This window comes from Triticum aestivum, chromosome 5D (genome assembly GCF_018294505.1).
Source record: "Triticum aestivum cultivar Chinese Spring chromosome 5D, IWGSC CS RefSeq v2.1, whole genome shotgun sequence".
Lineage (NCBI taxonomy): Eukaryota > Viridiplantae > Streptophyta > Magnoliopsida > Poales > Poaceae > Triticum > Triticum aestivum.
Genome location: NC_057808.1, coordinates 370398031 through 370418415, shown reverse-complemented (window position 1 = coordinate 370418415; position 20385 = coordinate 370398031). Strand labels below are relative to the sequence as shown.

The 20385-nt window shown below is 49.0% G+C and overlaps 1 long non-coding RNA gene across 1 annotated transcript; it reads left to right on the top strand.

Moving 5' to 3' along the window:
• The first annotated feature begins 1121 nt into the window (after positions 1-1121).
• LOC123124963 (uncharacterized) lies at positions 1122-4812 on the top strand. The gene is made up of 3 exons (XR_006461255.1): positions 1122-3746; positions 3834-3949; positions 4049-4812. It is a non-coding gene; the product is annotated as an uncharacterized lncRNA (long non-coding RNA).
• Positions 4813-20385: the final 15573 nt, after the last annotated feature.

Sequence of the window (20385 nt, the reverse complement as noted above, 5' to 3'; positions counted from 1 at the left end):
CAAGCGCATTGACAAGTGTGAGAAATGGGCGGAAGTCCGGCGCACCCTCGGCATGGCCAAGGAGACCTACAAGCCGGACGCGCCGACGCCGGGCGCGTCAGAAGGGCGGCCTGGCGGCAACAAAGGGGCCAAGAAGGGGAAACACGCCGACGCGGCCACCGCGCGAGTGCAGGAGTCCATCGAGCATTGCCTCGCCGACGCACAAGCCCGGGCCGCCCTGCGTGAAGAGAAGACAGAGGCGCGGTGGTTGGCGTTGATGTCGAGCAGCACCGTCAAGCTCGACCTACTCCGGACCAACGTCGCCGCGAAGAAGAGGAACACCGACCTGGCTTTCCTGCTGGCCGGGGCGGACATGCTCCAGAGCAACGACGAGGCGGTCAAGGCCTGGTACTTGGCGGAGCGTGGCCTCATCCTGAACCAGCTGCCATCGACGGCGCCGTCGACTCCCACGCCGACGCCGACGCCGCCGCCAAGCCCGAGCGATGATGCCAGCACAGAAGCGACGCCGACGCCGCCCAGCACAGAAGAAGCTCCCACCCCGCCAAGCCCGGACACACCGACTCCGCCGACGCCGGAGGCCGACCTCGCCGTCTGATGCACTGCACGCGCGTCCTTTTTTTTTTGTATGCCGAACTTTTCATTCGATCGCCGAACTGTGACCGCTTGATCGCCGGATTTGTGGCGTCTATTTTGTTGAGCGGGAATGTACGTTTGAATTTGCCGCGGCTTGGGGGCGGCGTCCGGGGGCGTGGCTAGGAGCTAGGTCGCCCCCAGGGGCCGATCTAGCGCCGGTTCGCCTTCAGGCCGCTCTGTTTTGATGTCCTGGGAGGCTGAACGGCTGGAGATGCTCTGAAGGCCATAGTCTCCGCATACAGGGCATCAGAAACATCTGTTAGTCGGCCTGCAGCAGCAAAAAGCACATCCCGAGTTATGTCGCGAGCTAAACATCCCCAGCCGTGCCTGGTACTGTTATTGTATCCTGCATCAACATTAATCATCATCCAGTCGATGGGCGGGGCTTTCCACCTAGCTTGTACTCCCTCCGTCCCAAAAAAACACGTCGTGCCCGTAGTTCATTGGTGATTTTGCAAAAAAAATCTCGTAGTTTCCAAACTGTCGCAAACAAGTCCCTCCACCCCCGTCTTCTTCCTCCGCCCGTGCGTCGCTAGGGGCCGGCGCCGCCAAGCTGCGTGATTTGGCGCCCATCAGGAAGTGCTCCGCCCGTACCTTTGCCGCCGCCGCCGTCGCCAAGTACCTGCTCCGCCACCGCCGCCGTCGCCAAGTACCTGCTCCGCCACCGCCGCCCGAACCTGTGCCGCAGCGATCCCCTCTCGCCGGATTACCTGCGGACGTCGCCGGAATTTCCCACCATGATCCGGCGGAGCAGGAGCTCCCTCTCATCTTCCTCGAGCTACCACGAGTCCTCCTCTAGCTGCCGTGAGTCCACCTTGAGCTGCCTCCCGTGTGCTGCCGCGACCCCTCCCGCCGTGATCTCCTACGGGCATCGCTGGAACCGGCCTCCACGATCCGGTGGACAAGAGCTTGCGCGCGTCCTCCTCTATCTCCCGCAAGTCCTCGTCGAGCTCCCACCAGCTGCCGTGCTGCTCCTTCTCCTCTGCCCGCGTGCCTGCTGCTGCTCTGTTTCTCCTCTGCTTCTCCCCTGCCGCCGGTGGAGCTAGCCCGTGCTGCTGCTGCTCCTCTGCCCGTGTTGATGCTGCTGCTCCTCTACCTCTGTTGCTGCTGCTGATCCAAGTGAACATGTCGTGTTGCTGCTGCTGCTGGTCCAAGTGACTGCGCTGTGTTGCTGCTGCTGCTATTTGCACTCTGAAGAAGGTACAGTTGCCTGTAGATTGATCTGCTGCTATGTGCTGCTGCTGCTGCTATTTGTTCCATGCTCCATGGCATCAGATGGCATGGAAAACAATTTTGTTCCATGCTCCATGGCATCAGATGGCATGGAAAACAATTCATGTTCTACAGTGCCGTGTTCAACTTGCTCATCCTCTGATGATGACATCTCTTTCAATACATTATTCACCTCAGGAGCTGCATGTAAAATTTAAAATCAATATGGTTTTCTTATTAATGTAAAATCAGCAAAGCTATCAGCATGGAACAAATAAAAGGACTGTGGATGACAAGAAATCGCTTCTATTTAGTTAAGAGGTCCATTTCATGCTATCAAGGACACTTCCAGTTTTTCTTTAGTTTCATCAAAGGTTCATCAATACAGATGCTAAAATCTAGCATATCACATGGGATGGATCAGCTAAAGTAAGAAAGACCATCTCAAGAATAGTCACAAAACAATTTGCAAGAAATACTACTGTATATTCTAATTTACTGAAATGATTGGCATAGCAAAAACAGATATGCAGTGGACATGTTTGGTACAGTAAATAAATATGCAGCCATAGCGTGGATAGATTAGATACAAAGAATGGAGTAAAGTTTATCAAAGGAAGAAAATTGACTTACAGTGCTGAACATCCAATATTTAGTAAATCAATTTGGATGGCGTGCAGAATTCCTGTGTATGACACTTAACTTAGCAAATTCAGTTAAAGATGCATTCTAAAGATGCATTCAGTTAAAAATGTCTACTGAATTTGCTCCATGTTCTAAACAGAGTACTCCTATATTAATACATCAATCTGCCATAACTACTCCATGCCAGAACTACTCCATGATCTTGAAATCTTAAGTCCAAGAAATCTACCAGAACTACTCCATGATGAGTACTCCAGGCCATTGTCTGAGACACAATTTGAAATTTGCCAACACAATTTGTTGTACTGGATCTACAGTAAATAAATTTGAGAACACATTTTCTTCAGTCCCTCACTGACAACACAAAAAATTTGGATGCATTCAACTTGAACATGGAGTATTTTCAGCAAAAAAACTTGAGTATGGCAGCATTTTCTACAAAAAACAACTTGAGCATGAAGTATAAGGGGTATTTTCACCAATTTAGAGAGAGTATTTGAAAATTTGGTCACTACAGGACCACTACACTACTCCAGGTCACTACTGTTCAGAAACAAACTTGGAAAGGTAATAAATCAGTTTTGATTCTATTGACAGGAGCACATGAATAAGAACTCTGTCTAAACATTTAGTTTATACGTCAACACTGAACTGTCTAAATACTCCTGTACAGTACTGTGCCATTCAGTTTATTGACAGGAGTATTCAGTATGCTATTGACAGGAGCAGTAGTATCTCAACAAGCAGTACTCGTTGCTATGGTGCAGCCATGGATGCATGAAACAAGTTTAAAAACAAATTTAAATGATGCTGCGATTCAAAAATTAAATGGAAAAAGCTCAAGATGATTAATCATGACTACTGTCACATGACAGATTACTCCTGTACACTATTGTGCCATTTTATAAGTGCAGACTAGTTCTATAAGTGCACACTAATTCTAGAAGTGCAGATGTTTAGTTGTGACATTATACAGGAGGAACATTCAGTCTAATTCAGCAGTTGAAAATGCAGTTGTTTAGTGCAATTGAAAATGCAGCAATTCAGGAATCACCTGAATCAATTCAGACCACTGCAGAAGATGTCCTTGAACTGCCACTCCTTCCACCTGAAGATGTTGCCACTCCTTCTAAGCACAAACTTTCAGACCAGAGCACACACAACAATCCACCAGAAGATGTCGCCACTCCTCGAACTGCCACCACACGCGCCCAATCGTCGGCCTTGAGCGAAGCTGCCGAAAATCGATCTACTCAGTAAGAAGGATCCATCCATCATGTTAATTCAAGCTCGCGAGCTACAAGGTTGAATTACTGTAAGTTTTGCATGCTATTGATTGGCAGGAGGTGACTCTGTGCTCTCATGGCCAACAAGGGTGAAGATCCTCAGGGACTGTGCATCTGTCCTGAGGTTTCTTCACACACACTCCGATGGATGCATTGTACATAGAGACATTATGGTGACAATATCCTTATATTTTCGATCCCTCGACATTAGCATGCGCACGCAAAATTTGCGAAGCCATCTTATCTTTTGTGTGCTGAATTCATTTTTACAGCTTACCAACATCTTGCTGACAGAGGACATGGAGCCTAAGCTGTCTGATTTTGGGCTAGCAAAAACGCTGCAAATGGAGGAGACCAAGGTCTTCACAGATGTGGGGGGAACCATTGGTTACATGGATCCTGAGTACATAACACACTCCAAGCTTACTTGCGCAAGTGATATCTACAGCTTTGGCGTGGTTGTGCTGCAGCTTCTGTCAGGAAGAAAGGTCATCGAACTTGACATTGTTCCACGCGATTCTCTCACCAAGAAGGTAAATTCAGGCATATATTTTTCAGAATCATATCCCTGTTACACTGAGCAGGAACTCGGCAAGTCAATTTCAGAGTTATTCTCACCATTGTTACCTGAAGTTTTTGATGCTCCTAATTTGGTCTCGGTTCTTGTCTCAAGGCCAAAGATGCATCGCCCCTCGGCCTCTCCCCGGAGGCAGAGCTCGCGCCGCCGCTCCAGTCACTGGCTGCGCCGCCGGCTTGTCCCTATCCTCGAACGCCTGTAGAAATCTAGGATGATGAAGAAGAAATTGGGTGGACATGGCCCGAACAATCCAAGAAGATAAAAGAAGAAATTGCATGGGTGCAGTAGATCGAAGGGAGGAGAAGGGGAAAAAGGAGACCTTTGACTCCGGCGGGCTACTTGGTGAGCTCCTCCACCTGCCTCTTTGCAATCCGCCGAGCAGCCGCCGCGCCAGGAATGCGAGAAAGGAGGGCGCCCCGCTGCCATGCCCCGGCGAGGTAAACACATGGCCGTCGGACAGGAGCGGCGGGAGGATCGACAAAAAAAACGCGTGCTTCACGTTGGGGAACGAAGCGGGGAACGATGCGGCGTGGGGCGTGAGGCGGGAGGGGTAGTGGCAGCGGGGGCGGCGTGGGGCGGGAGGAGCGGTGGCGGAGAGGGGCGGCGGGGGCAGCAAGGCGGCACCCGTCGTCGGGTTCGGCCGGGAGAGAGTGAGAGCGAGAGCGAGGAAGAAGAGGGACCTCGGGTTCGGTCGGGAAAACGTGGAGGACTAAATTGCAAATATCCACTTGCGACATGTTTTTCGGGACGGAGGGAGTACATTGACCAACTGGCCCAACGCTCCAAAGCGGTGCCGACACATCCATGGGCCAAAAAGACTAAACAGGCCACGGCTAGATTGTATTGTATATTTCCTAGTAGCCGCAAATCCGCCCCTTTAGTGTGCTATAAATTAATGTTTAGGACTCTCAGTTTGTCCTTTAGTCAACATAACCACGTACGGTGTTGTAAATATATATGTTCTAGACCTTATGTCTATTAGAATTTCAAAATTTGTAAAATGACATGTTATTAATACATTTGCCTTTAGCATATTATAACATGTTATTTGGTACAACAATTTTATTTTGCATTTGAAATATAATCTTTCTTGCAAAATCTCTTATTAATATGAGATAAAAGGCTAGATAAAATATGTGACTATCTTGAATCATATTTGTGCAATCACAAGGTAATGACATCTACTGTATATTACAGTTTGCCAATTACTCTAAGGCACATATATATACCTTCTTAAGTGCTCTTCCAAATATAACAAAATTTGATGATCTTCACATATATGGCTTAAAAATTATAAGTGTTCCTCTAGAACATATTTGTTGTTTACCAAAATAATTTTACTATCAAGGTCCGGCAAGATCATCGAATTTTGATATATTTGGAAGAGCACTTAAGGAGGTATATATATGCCTCGGAGTAATTGGTAAACTGTAATATACAATAGATGCCATTACCTTGTGATTGCACAAATATGATTCAAGATAGTCACATATTTATCTAGCCTGTTATCTCATATTAATAAGAGAATTTTGCAAAAAAGATTACATTTCAAATGCAAAATAAGATTGTTGTACCAAATAACATGTTATAACATGCTAAAGGCAAATGTATTAACAACATGTCATTTTACAAATTTTGAAATTCTAATAGACATAATGTCTAGAACATATATATTTACAACACCGTACATGGTTATGCTGACTAAAGGACAAACTGAGGGTCCTAAACATTAATTTATAGAACACTTAGTAGTACTAAAGTGGCAGATTTGCGGCCACTAGGAAATACACAGTACAATCTAGACACGAGCTACTATTAGATAGGAAAACAGCCGTGGACTGTTTAGTCTTTTTGGCCCATGGATGTGTCAGCACCGCATTGGAGCATTGGGCCAGTTTGTCAAAAGGAATCTAGGAGAGGGCGGGTCAGGTACGAACCCAAATCAGGCGCCTCCCCTCCCGAATCACTCGTGCCACTTTCCCTGCCTCATGCCAGTGCCCCCGGTCGTCTCCTTCAGCGGCGGAGCGGCCCCTCCGCAGAGGAGGAGGGGAGTTGGGTGCCGACCTCGTGGAGGTGGAGATCTACGACACAATCGGTGAGGACGAGTGCCTCGGGCGAGTGACGACTGAGTGCTAGCGCGGATTCCAGTGGGGCAGGCAGCCATGGCTGATGCGAAGCGGCGGAGTAGGACACGGGCTTCCGGCGAGGGTGTAGGGAGGGCGGCCGGCGGCATTGCTTCCTGGTGCTCCTCCTCCTGCACTTCCAGCGCTGGGAGGTTGATGTTGGGGAGCGTCGGGACAGCAGGCGTCGGCGCTGCAGCCTCGATCTCCTCCGTCTTCACCTTTGCCAGGAGGTTGATGATGAGCCTGGGCTTGAGTGCGTCCAGGGGGACTAAACCAGGCGGCGAGCAGAACTCCGGCAGTGGATCGTAGCCCGGCGGGTTGAAGTGCTCCGGGTACTCGTCAGATGGCGTCGGGACAGCAGGCGTCGGCGCGGCAGCCTCGATCTCCTCTGTCTTCACCGTTGGCAAGAGGTTGATGACGAGCCTGTGCTTGAGTGCGTCTAGGGGGCTGTAGCGGGCGGCGAGGAGAACTCCGGTAGTGGATCGTAGCCCGGTGGGTTGAAATGCTTCGGGTCCTCGTCAGATGGCGTCGGGGACGGGAGGCCCGACCCGTACCCGTTGCCTGGCCAAGAGTACATCAGCGGAGGCGGTGCGATGAGTTCCTGTCAGAGAAGTAGCAATTTGGGTCATCGACGAGCCATTCGACACTTTGTCCGGCAAGCATCCACTCCATGGGCGCGTACACCCGAAGGAGGCTGTAGTTCGGCAGCATCGACTGTGATGTTGGAGGCAGATGCCTCATCCTTGTACTCGAGCCCGACCTCTGCAACGACATTCGACACTCCAGCAACCTGTTCGTCGACAACGCTTGGTGCGGTAGCAGCCTCCTCGGGCACGACGAGAACCTCTTCCCTAAGCGCATCAGCCCTGGTACTTGGTCCTGATGCTCCAGGGGAGTGGCTGCGCTGTTACGCTCGGATAATTAAGCTACAATAATCCTCTGTTAATGATGCCATGTCATCGCTTTTACTGTTGTAAATCCCACGTTGATTTAAACCAATTTAAAATTCAAATTTAAAATAAAGTCAAACAATTAACTTTTCAAATATCGAAACTAAAATGTTCAAACTATGGCAAATAATTCATAAGTAATATTAGTGAAGAAACCACATTTTTTATAAAAAGTTTATATGCTCTAAAATAATAAATAAAAAAGTGGCTTAAGCAAGTCATTAAATGATTTTTATAATTTATAAAATATCAAACTATTTTATTTGCGAGTGAAAATTTTTGTGGCAGTACCTTGTGTTATAACACTAATTTAGAAAATGGATTTATAATTATAGAACTAAAAGAATAAAAAGAAACTGAAATAAAACAGTAAAGAAACATAATTAAAATGAAAAAGAAAAACAAAAGAAAAAAACAAGACTAAGGAACCCCCTGCTGGGCCACAGCCCAGCTGGTTGTGACGCCCGGATAATTAAGCTACAGTAATTTATGCTAATGATGCCACGTCATCTCGATTACCGTTGCTAATAATCTCGCGTTAGTTCAGAACCGATCCAAATTCAAATTTGAATTAAAGTCTAATGATAAAAGTTTCCAAACATTAAAACTAAAATGTTCGGAATGTGGCAAATAATCCATACTAATTATTGGTGGAGAAACTACACATCTGTAAAGTATTCAATTGCACTATAATAAGTAGATCAACGGCAAAACTATTATTTAAATGCTCTTAAAAATAATGATAAACCAATACAAACTGTTGTATTAAATGTGTCAAAATGTTTGTGGCAGTGGAATAATTACATCTACTAAGTTAGGTACAACTTTTGTATTTTACAAAAACTAAAATAAATAGAAACTAAGTTAGAAAGGAAAAATAGATAAAAGGAAAAAGCACAAAACAGAAAACACAAAAAAGGGAACCCCCCTCCACTGGGCCAACCGGCCCAGCTGACAGCCAGGCCAGCCCAACTAACCCAGGCCCCCACTCACCTTATCCTCCCGCATCCCCCAAACCCTAACCGACACCATCCCACTCCTCCCTCTGTCCCCCCGATCCAGATCGGATCGGTGCTCGACAGCGCCCCTCGCCGCGCCGACTGCTTGCATTAGAGTAGTATAGCATGTTACTGCTTTCGGTTAATCCTATTCTGCTGCATAGCCTGACATTGTTGCTACAGTTGTTACCCTTACCTGCAATCCTAAATGCTTAGCATAGGATGCTAGTATTCCATCAGTGGCCCTACATTCTTGTCCGTCCGCTATGCTATACTATCGGGCCGTGATCACGTCGGGTGTTGATCACGGGTATATATTATAAATATTACACATGATACATATTGTGACTAAAGTCAGGTCGGCTCGTTGAGTACCCACGTGTGATTCACGGATTGGGGGCTGAAAGGACATACTTTCCCGACGGCCCTCTGTGTGGATATTTGTGGCGGAGCAACAGGGCAGGTTGTGACCACCAAGGAGGAAGGTAGGTCTGGCCCTTGGTCGGCGTCCGCGGTTACTTCAAAATAAAACGCTAAACGAGATCTTGGTATTTGATCTGAGTCTGGCTACGAGCCTATATGCACTAACCAACTACGTGGGAACAATTATGGGCTCTCGATGTCGTGGTCTCAGCCGAAGCTCTTTTGACGTCAGCGATGGAGCGGCGCGCGCTGGATTGGACCGTAAGCCTGCGCTTGTATTAAGGGGGCTAGGTCTGCTTCCGCCCGCCCTCGCAACATGCAGGAGTGCAATGGGCGATGGGCCCAGACCCCTGCGCGCTTAGGATCTAGACCGGCGTGCTGACCTCTCTGTTGAGTCTAGGTGGGGTTGCGACTTGTTGATCTTCCGAGGCCGAGGATGACCCAGGAAAGTGTGTACGGCCAGAGGGATCAAGCGTGTTGGGCAATGTGCTGCACCCCTGCAGGGAAGTTTATCTATTCGAATAGCCGTGTCCCTCGGTAAAAGGACGACTCGGAGTTGTACCTTCACCTTATGACGACTAGAACTGGATACTTAATAAAACACACCCTTCCAAGGGCCAGATACAACCCGGTGATCGCTCTCTCACAGGGCGACGAGGAGAGGATCGACGGGTAGGATTATGCTATACGATGTTACTTGGTGAACTTACCAGCTACTCTCTTCTATATGCTTCAAGATGGAGGCTGCCAGAAGCGTAGTCTTTGATAGGACTAGCTATCCCCCTCTTATTCTGGCATTCTGCAGTTCAGTCCACAAATACTACCCATTTCATTTGATACCAATGCATATGTAGTGTAGATCCTTGCTTGCGAGTACTTTTGATGAGTACTCACGGTTGTTTTGCTCCCTCTTTTTCCCCTTTCCATTCTTCTCGGTTGTCGCAACCAGATGCTGGAGCCCAGGAGCCAGACGCCACCTTCGACGACTCCTACTACACCGAGGGAGCCTACTACTATGTGCAGGCCGCCGCCGACGACCAGGAGTAGTTTAGGAGGATCCCAGGCAGGAGGCCTGCGCCTCTTTCGATCTGTATCCCAGTTTGTGCTAGCCATCTTATGGCACCTTGTTTAACTTATGTGTGTACTCATGTAACGCCCGGATAATCATGCTACAGTAATCTCACATTAATGATGACACGTCACCTCTGTCACTGTAATTAATCTCGGGTTAAATCAAAACCGTTTCAAATTTAAATCCTAAATAAGTCAAACGACAAAAGTTTTCAAATATTAAAATAAAAATGTTCGGGCTATGTCAATTATTGCATCGGTAATTATGGTGAAGTAAACACATTTTTATAAAATGCCTAAATACTTTTAATTGAAATAAAACAGAAAAGAAAATAAATAAAAGAAAAGAAAATACAAAAGAGAAAACAAAAAAAGAAAAAGAAAAAGAAAGGAGAAACCCCCCCACTGGACCCTGGCCCAACTGGGCCAACCCCCAGGGCCCAGCCGGCCTGGCCCACCTCGCTCAGTCGTTCCCTCCCCTTCCCTGTTCCCCCGACCGGGGTCGGAACAGGGGCAGGTCCCCGCCGCACCCCCTCGTCGGCGACGGGGGAGGATAAGGCCGCCACGCCCCGCCTCCTCGATCGCGCCTCCCACTCGCCCCCACTCTCGCCCTCGGTTCCTGCGCCTCTCCCTCCTCCCTCAGCTCCACCTCGTTCCCCACCGCAACCGAGCGCCGCCATCGCCATGGCTGCGCCATAGCCGCGGCCACCGAGCCCCGTTCTCCTCCCCGACGTGTCCACGAGCTCCGCCGCGTCGAGCCCGTCCACCTCGACCACGGGCCCGAGCCCCGGGAACCCTGCATCGACCCCGCGCCATCTTCTTCCTCGTCGGATCCCCGCCGCTGTTCGCCGTCGGTTCCGACTGCACCACGCCTTCCCCGCGCCCGCTCTAAACGGCTACGCCCCGCTGTGAGCTCTTGCTCCTCCTCCCCCTCTCCATTAGCTCGCTAGCTTGCCGTAGCCACCGCGCCGCGTTAGGCCGCACCCTCCGCCGCCTGGCCTCGTCGTCGGCGTGGCCACAGCGACCTTTTGGTCCCGTTCGTGCCTCCGTTGCCTTGGCCGCATCGTGTAGGCCTCGCCCCGCTCTTCGGTTTGCCCCAGTTCGCACCGTAGCCCCGCCTCTCCCGCACGCCCGAACCACCCCGCCGCCGGCGAGCTCCTGGCGCTCCGCTCCGACCTCCCCAGCACCCCGCACCGCCACCGTTCGACGCGCGGCATCGAGCCGCGTCGAACGCAAGCAACCGCGGCCCCTGGGACCCCCTGTGCGCTAAACCCGAGCCGAGCCCGCCGCGCGCCGCCGCAATTTGGCTCGCCGGAGCTGTTCCGGCGCCGTCCGCCGACGTGGCTAAGTGGGCCCCCCTGGGTCGCTGCCAGTGGGTCCTGGTGGCCTAGTTGACTGGGTTGACCCCAGTCAACTGCTGACTGGGCAGCCCAGTGTCACTGTCATGCGGGCCCCGCCACGTAAGTAAACTAAATAAAATGTTTTTATAAATAAAACTAATTAATTAATCTAAATAGGCACTGACAGGTGGGGCCTACCTGCTAATAACCTTGTTTAAGTTAGTTATAAAACTCTGTTAGTGCCCTGTCAATGACATGTGGGTCCCACTGGACCCACCTGTCTGGTTTGACTGGTCAGCCGACCTGTTGACCTGCTGACGTCAGCGTTACCTCATCCTGACGTCATAATTCATTTTTGCTAAATTCAAATAATTCCAGAAATTCAAATAATCTTTGAAAATTCATATCTTTTAAACTGTAACTCGGATGAAAATGTTTTCTACATGAAAGTTGCTCAGAACGACGAGACGAATCCGGATACGCAATCCGTTCGTCCACCACACCTCCCTAACCTATCGAGCTCGCAACTTTCCCCCTCTGGCCGTCTGTCCGAAAACGCGAAACAGCGGGAATACTTTCCCGGATGTCCCCCCCCCTTCGCCGGTACCACCTACTGTCGCGTTAGGGCACACCTAGCACTGCTCATTGTCATGTCACGCATCGTCATGTTTATGTTTGCATTGTATTTACTGTTTCTTCCCCCTCTTCTCTCGGGTAGACTACGAGACCGACACTGCTGCTGCCCAGTTTGACTACGGAGTTGACGACCCCTCCTACTTGCCAGAGCAACCAGGCAAGCCCCCCCTTGATCACCAGATATCGCCTATTCTTCTCTATACTGCTTGCATTAGAGTAGTGTAGCATGTTACTGCTTTCCGTTAATCCCATACTGATGCATAGCCTGCCCTTGCTTCTACTATTGTTACCTTTACCTGCAATCCTACATGCTTAGTATAGAATGCTAGTTTTCCATCAGTGGCCCTACATTCTTGTCCGTCTGCTGTGCTATACTATCGGGCCGTGATCACCTGGGCGGTGATCACGGGTATATACTTATATACTATATACATGACACATGTGATGACTAAAGTCGGGTCGGCTCGTAGGAGTACCCGCAAGTGGATCTTTGTGGCGGAGCGACAGGGCAGGTTGAGACCACCTAGGCGAGAGGTGGGCCTGGCCCGGGACGGCGTCCGCGGTTACTTCGACATAACACGCATAACGAGTTCTTGGTATTTGATCTGAGTCTGGCCATTTGGTCTATACGCACTAACCATCTACGCGGGAGTAGTTATGGGTATCCCGGCGTCGTGGTATCAGCCGAAGCCTTCGTGACGTCAGCGATTGAGTGGCGCGCGCCGGATTGGACTGGAATGCCACTAGGCTAGGTCTACTTCCGGCCGCGTACGCAACGTGCAGGTGTGCATAGGGCGATGGGCCCAGACCCCTGCGCGCATAGGGTTAGACCGGCGTGCTGACCTCTTTGTTGTGCCTAGGTGGGGCTGCGACGCGTTGATCTTACGAGGCCGGGCATGACCCAGAAAAGTGTGTCCGGCCAAATGGGATCGAGCGTGTTGGGTTATGTGGTGCACCCCTGCAGGGAAGTTTATCTATTCGAATAGTCGTGTCCCTCGGTAAAAGGACGACCCGGAGTTGTACCTTGACCTTATGACAACTAGAACCGGATACTGAATAAAATACACCCTTCCAAGTGCCAGATACAACCCGGTGATCGCTCTCTAACAGGGCGACGAGGAGGGGATCGCCGGGTAGGATTTATGCTATGCGATGCTACTTGGAGGACTTCAATCTACTCTCTTCTACATGCTGCAAGATGGAGATGACCAAAAGCGTAGTCTTCGACAGGACTAGCTATCCCCCTCCTATTCTGGCATTCTGCAGTTCAGTCCACTGATATGCCCCTTTACACATATACCCATGCATATGTAGTGTAGCTCCTTGCTTGCGAGTACTTTGGATGAGTACTCACGGTTGCTTCTCTCCCTCTTTTCCCCTTTTCCTTTCTATCTGGTTGTCGCAACCAGATGCTGGAGTCCAGGAGCCAGACGTCACCGTCGATGACGACACCTACGACACTGGAGGTGCCTACTACTACGTGCAGCCCGTTGACGACGACCAGGAGTAGTTAGGAGGATCCCAGGCAGGAGGCCTGCGCCTCGTTCAATCTGTATCCCATTTTGTGCTAGCCTTCTTAAGGCAAACTTGTTTAACTTATGTCTGTACTCAGATATTGTTGCTTCCGCTGACTCGTCTATGATCGAGCACTTGTATTCGAGCCCTCGAGGCCCCTGGCTTGTATTATAATGCTTGTATGAATTATTTATGTTTTAGAGTTGTGTTGTGATATCTTCCCGTGAGTCCCTGATCTTGATCGTACACATTTGCGTGCATGATTAGTGTACGGTCAAATCGGGGGCGTCACAACTCAGATATTGTTGCTTCCGCTGACTCGTCTATGATTGAGCACTTGTATTCGAGCCCTCGAGGCCCCTGGCTTGTATTATGATGCTTGTATGACTTATTTATTTTTAGAGTTGTGTTGTGATATCTTCCCGTGAGTCCCTGATCTTGATCGTAGACGTTTGCATGTATGATTAGTGTACGATTGAATTGGGGGTGTCACACTGGTCGCCCACCAGGCCGGCCCAGCTCCCCCTCCCTGGCCTATATGGCCTGCCCTCCCAGCCCACACCATCGTTGTCTTCAACCTCTTTGTCCATAGAGGGCGCCGTGGACGCACACGCCACGTCCACGCCCAGGATCATCACGCGTCGCCCATCCGCCGTGCCCCCGCGCTGGTTATAGCCCCGGACGAACCCTAGATCGTCACTCGTCCCCTACTTCGCTTGCCCCCTTCGATTCTTTCGGCGCTTGATGCTGCCCTCGCCATGGCCAACCTCGACAGCACGCTCCTCGTTGTCCTCTCTGGCTAGAAGCAAGTCCAAGAGCTCCAACGTGCTTCTCTACTTCGCCCACGCCCAAGGATTCGAGCTCACCGTCGCTTCCTCGTCGGGATTGATCCCGTCTTTCCTCCTTCGGGCACTGCTGCCTCGTCACGGATCTGCTGCTCTGGCGCCGCCCGGCCTCCCTGAGAGCGTCCCCGACCCTCCTCTCAGGGAGCCGCATCCGTCCCCCTTCTCCCACCTTTTTCCATCGCCATTTGCCGCCTCCACCGACGCACCCACTGCCCGCCCGTCGCCATGCCCGAGCTCGCGTCCACCCACTCATTGCTGCCTTGCTCTTGCCGCTGCTTGCTCCCACTGCTCCTGCGCATGGCCGCGCCCCTCACCCGCCGCTGCTGCTGCACTCACCCTCGTGCGCCTCTACAGCCGTCCGCGCCGGCCAACGACCCGCGCCCCCTGTCGTCCCGCGCGCCAGCTGCCCCGTGCACGCCTGTGGCCCCTCCCCCCGCCTCGCCGCAGCCGCGCACATGCGCTCCCCTGCCGCAGTTGCCCGCCGCTGTCCGCGCCCACCGCCCCGCTTCCCCGTGCCCGCCTTCTACCGTTCATCGCGTCCCCGCACTCACTCCTACCGCCGTTCCCCACGCTACTCGCCTGCTATCAGTGACCCCTCACCTGATTGTAAACTTCTTAGTATAGGTTGGTTAGTGATCCATTAGTGATCCCTCACCTTGTCCCAGTTGCCTCGGCTTGATGATCGATGACTCGATCATCGTGACCAACAACTGGAGCCCGACACATCACCTCACCCGACTCTGCAGAGCTACTATCGAGTGCCGAGGATGATACCTCGTAACACACTCCTGATGATATCTCTGTAGTGTAGCTAATCGGTCGTGGTCTACCGAGGGTGATTCCTCCTTCACCACTCTTGATGACGACTCTGTCGGCAACACCTTTAGTGTGAACCACGAGGGTGATTCCTCCTAAGCTCACCTTGAGGATTACATCGAGTAGAATCCATCGAGGATGATTCCTCGGGTTTTCCACCTTGATGTTTTGGACACACGGTTACCTTGAATTTACTTCAGATCCTTGTGAAAGTCGGGCGGGCCCAGAGAGCACCCGCGAGAGATACCTGTGAAAGTTGGGCGGGCCCCAAGAGCACCCCGCGAGAGTTGCGGTGGCAGCCGGCTGTTTAGCGGTATCACCCAGTATGTTGTGGTGGCTCTGGACTTGTCCCAACAGCCATCACAAATTTTTAATAATGCACTAACATGTTTGGGTATTTGTTCTGAGTTGGCCACTGGGCTATACGCACTAACCGCCACGCGGGAACAAATATGGGCACTCGGCGTCATACGTTTCTTCCGAAAGCTCTGTCAGACGTCCAGTTCAACATTGCGGCACAGCTGGGCCGATGCCATCCATGATAGAGGTGGTGCCTGGACGCGCCCTACATGCAACGATCCGGAGTGCAAAGGGTGATGGGCCCAAGACCCCGGAGTGCTTAGGATGTAGACCGGCGGAGACCTCTCCGCAGAGCCTAGGTAGGACTTCGACATGTTGATCTTCCGAGGCCGGGCATGACCGAGGAAAGTGTGTCGGCCAAAGTAATCAAGCGTGTTGGGTAATGTGGTGCACCCCTGCAGGGAAGTTAGCTTGTTGTATCCCGATCTATTACAGCTAGAAATGGATACGTGAGACATGAGATGGATATGTTGGCTCCGGGATTGCTTTCCCGAAGGGAGTCGAGGAAGGATCTTTAGGCATTAGGCTACAACATTCTTGTTAATTATAATATGTTATTTTGTACTCTTCTAAATGCCGCAAGATGCTTGAAGTTGCTAGTCTTTGATAGGCTAGGCTTCCCCTGTATTCCGGTATTTTGCAGTATAGTCCACAGTTACATCCCTCCCCTTTGAATCCAATGCATACTTAGTATAGATCTGATGCTTGCGAGTACTTTGGATGAGTACTCACGGATGCTTTGCTACCTCTTTTCCCCCTATACTCGGTTGCTGTGATCAGATGGTGGATCCCAGGAGCCAGATGCCACCCTCGTCGACTACTACTACTACTACCCCGAGGATGCCTACTACTACGTGGAGACCGCCGACGACCATGAGTAGTTAGGAGGTCCCAGGCAGGAGGCCTTGCCTTTTCGATTTGTATCTTGTTTGTGCTTGCCTTCTTAAGGCAGTCTTATTTAACTTTATGTCTGTACTCAGATATTGTTGCTTCCGCTGACTCTTGTGCTTTCAAGCTTTTGTATTCGAGCCCTCGGGGCCCCGTCTTGTAATATGAAGCTTGTATTATTTTAATTTGTGTCTAGAGTTGTGTTGTGATATCTTCCCGTGAGCCCCTGATCTTGATCATACACAAATGCGTGTATGATTAGTGTACGATTGAATCGGGGGCTCACAGCGCTGCACCCAGCAGTGACCACAGTGGTGGCGCTGGCGATGTTCATGGCAGCGATGGAGGCCACCACCAGGACCGTAGCGACGAAGAGGAGCACGGTATGTGATAACCCACAAGTATAGGGGATCGCAACAGTTTTCGAGGGTAGAGTATTCAACCCAAATTTATTGATTCGACACAAGGGGAGCCAAAGAATATTCTCAAGTATTAGCAGTTGAGTTGTCAATTCAACCACACCTGGATAACTTAATATCTGCAGCAAGGTATTTAGTAGCAAAGTAATATGAAAGTAGCGGTAACGGTAGCAAAAGTAAAGATAGCAATTTTGTAGTAATTGTAAAAGTGGCAACGCTAAAGTAACTAAGCGAAGAACAATATGTGAAAAGCTCGTAGGCATTGGATCGGTGATGGAAAATTATGCCGGATGCGATTATTCATGCAACAATTATAACATAGGGTGACACAAAACTAGCTCCAATTCATCAATGTAATGTAGGCATGTATTCCGAATATAGTCATACGTGCTTATGGAAAAGAACTTCCATGACATCTTTTGTCCTACCCTCCCGTGGCAGCGGGGTCCTATTGGAAACTAAGAGATATTAAGGCCTCCTTTTAATAGAGTACCGGACCAAAGCATTAACACATAGTGAATACATGAACTCCTCAAACTATGGTCATCACCGGGAGTGGTCCCGATTATTGTCACTTCGGGGTTGCCGGATCATAACACATAGTAGGTTACTAATGACTTGCAAGATAGATCAAGAACTCACATATATTCATGAAAACATAATAGGTTCAGATCTGAAATCATGGCACTCGGGCCCTAGTGACAAGCACTAAGCATAGCAAAGTCATAGCAACATCAATCTTAGAACATAGTGGATACTAGGTATCAAACCCTAACAAAACTAACTCGATCACATGATAAATCTCATCCAACCCATCACCGTCCTGCAAGCCTATGATGGAATTACTCACGCATGGCGGTGAGCATCATGAAATTGGTGATGGAGGATGGATTCCCCTCTCTGGAGCCCCGAACGGACTCCAGATCAGCCCTCCCGAGAGAGATTAGGGCTTGGCGGCGGCTCCGTATCGTAAAACGCGATGAATCCTTCTCTTTAATTTTTTTCTCCCCAAACGTGAATATATAGAGTTGGAGTTGAGGTCGGTGGAGGTCCAGGGGCCCACGAGGCAGGGGGCGTGCCCAGGGGGTAGGCGCGCCCCCCACCCTCGTGGACAGGGTGTGGGCCCCCTGGCCTTGATACTTTCGCCAGTATTTCTTATTATTTCCAAAAATAATCCTCGTGAAGTTTCAGGCCATTCCGAGAACTTTTATTTCTGCACAAAAATAACACCATGGCAATTCTGCTGAAAACAGCGTCAGTCCGGGTTAGTTCCATTCAAATCATGCAAGTTAGAGTCCAAAACAAGGGCAAAAGTGTTTGGAAAAGTAGATACGACGGAGACGTATCAACTCCCCCAAGCTTAAACCTTTGCTTGTCCTCAAGCAATTCAGTTGATAAACTGAAAGTGATAAAGAAAAACTTTTACAAACTCTGTTTTCTCTTGTTGTTGTAAATATTTAAAGCCAGCATTCAAGTTTTCAGCAAAGATTATGAACTAACCATATTCACAATAACATTTAGGTCTCATGTTTACTCATATCAATGGCATAATCAACTAGCGAGCAATAATAAATCTCGGATGACAACACTTCCTCAAAACAATCATGATATGATATAACGAGATGGTATCTCGCTAGCCCTTTCTGAGACCGCAAAACATAAATGCAGAGCACCTTTAAAGATCAAGGACTGACTAAACATTGTAATTCATGGTAAAAGAGATCCAGTCATACCCAATATAAATTAATAGTAATGGATGCAAATGACAGCGGTGCTCTCCAGCTGGAGCTTTTTAATAAGAGGGTGATGACTCAACATAAAGGTAAATAGATAGGCCCTTCGCAGAGGGAAGCAGGGATTTGTAGAGGTGCCAGAGCTCGATTTTGAAATAGAGATAAATAATATTTTGGGTGGTATACTTTCATTGTCAACATAACAACCGAGATATCTCGATATCTTCCATGCTACTCACATTATAGGCGGTTCCCAAACAGAATGGTAAAGTTTATACTCCCCCTCCACCAACAAGCATCAATCCATGGCTTGCTCAAAACATCGAGTGCCTCCAACTAACAAGAGTCCTGGGGGAGTTATGTTTGCAATTATTTTGATTTGTTTTGCATAAAGCATGGGACTGGGCATCCCGATGGCCAGCCATTTTCTCGTGAGTGAGGAGCGGAGTCCACTCCTCTTGAGAATAACCCGCCTAGCATGGAAGATACAGACAGCCCTAGTTGATACATGAGCTATTCGAGCATACAAAACAGAATTTCATTTGAAGGTTTAGAGTTTGGCACATACAAATTTACTTGGAACGGCAGGTAGATACCGCATATAGGAAGGTATGGTGGACTCATATGGAATAACTTTGGGGTTTAAGGGATTGGATGCACAAGCAGTATTCCCGCTTAGTACAAGTGAAGGCTAGAAAGAGACTGGGAAGCGACCAACTAGAGAGCGACAACAGTCATGAACATGCATTAAAATTAATAAACATTGAGTGCAAGCATGAGTAGGATATAATCCACCATGAACATAAATATCGTGAAGGCTATGTTGATTTGTTTCAACTACATGTGTGAACATGTGCCAAGTCAAGTCACTTGAATCATTCAAAGGAGGATACCACCCTATCATACCACATCACAACCATTTTAATAGCATGTTGGCATGCAAGGTAAACCATTATAAACTCCTAGCTAATTAAGCATGGCATAAGCAACTATAATCTCTAATTGTCATTGCAAATATGTTTATTCATAATATGCTGAATCAGGAACGATGAACTAATCATATTTACAAAAACAAGAGAGGTCGAGTTCATACCAGCTTTTCTCATCTCAATCAGTCCATCATATATCGTCATTATTGCCTTTCACTTGCACGACCGAACGATGTGAATAATAATAATAGTGCACGTGCATTGGACTAAGCTGGAATCTGCAAGCATTTAATACAAAAGAGAAGACAAGGTAATATGGGCTCTTGGTTAAATCAACAATAATGCATATAAGAGCCACTTCAACGTTTTCATTTTGGCCCTCTCCTCTCGACCCCCCAAAAAAGAAAAGAAATAAAACTATTTACACGGGAAAGCTCCCAACAAGTAAAAAGAAGAACGAGAAATCTTTTTGGGTTTTCTTTTAGTTACTACTACAAGCATGAAAAGTAAACTAGCTGAAAGCTACAACTAATTTTTTTTGTTTTTCTTAAGGTTTATCAAACACACAAGAAGAAAGCATAAAAAGGAGAATAAACTAGCATGGATAGTACAATGAAAAAGTATATGAGCACCGACAACTAGAATGAGTGTGTGAACATGAATGTAATGTCGGCTTTTGGCCTAAGTTGGTCTATGGCCACGGCTGGCCTGGCGGATATCCAAAGTTGTAGTTGGGGTCATACTGAGAAGGAGCCTCGGGTTGCCACTGGTTGGCAAACTCCTCCGGACCCCACTGGTAAACAGACTGTCGTGAAGGATCAAATTGTGGTTCCGGCTCTGGCTCTGTAGCTGGTGTGGGGTTTCGGTAGGCGTGAATGGCCTCCGGCGGAACAAGGTACTTGCCTGCAGATAAGTCAAACAAGGAAGGATCAGGCAAAGTAATAATCTCAGGGCGAATTTTATCAAATATCAATTTGTACTTAAGC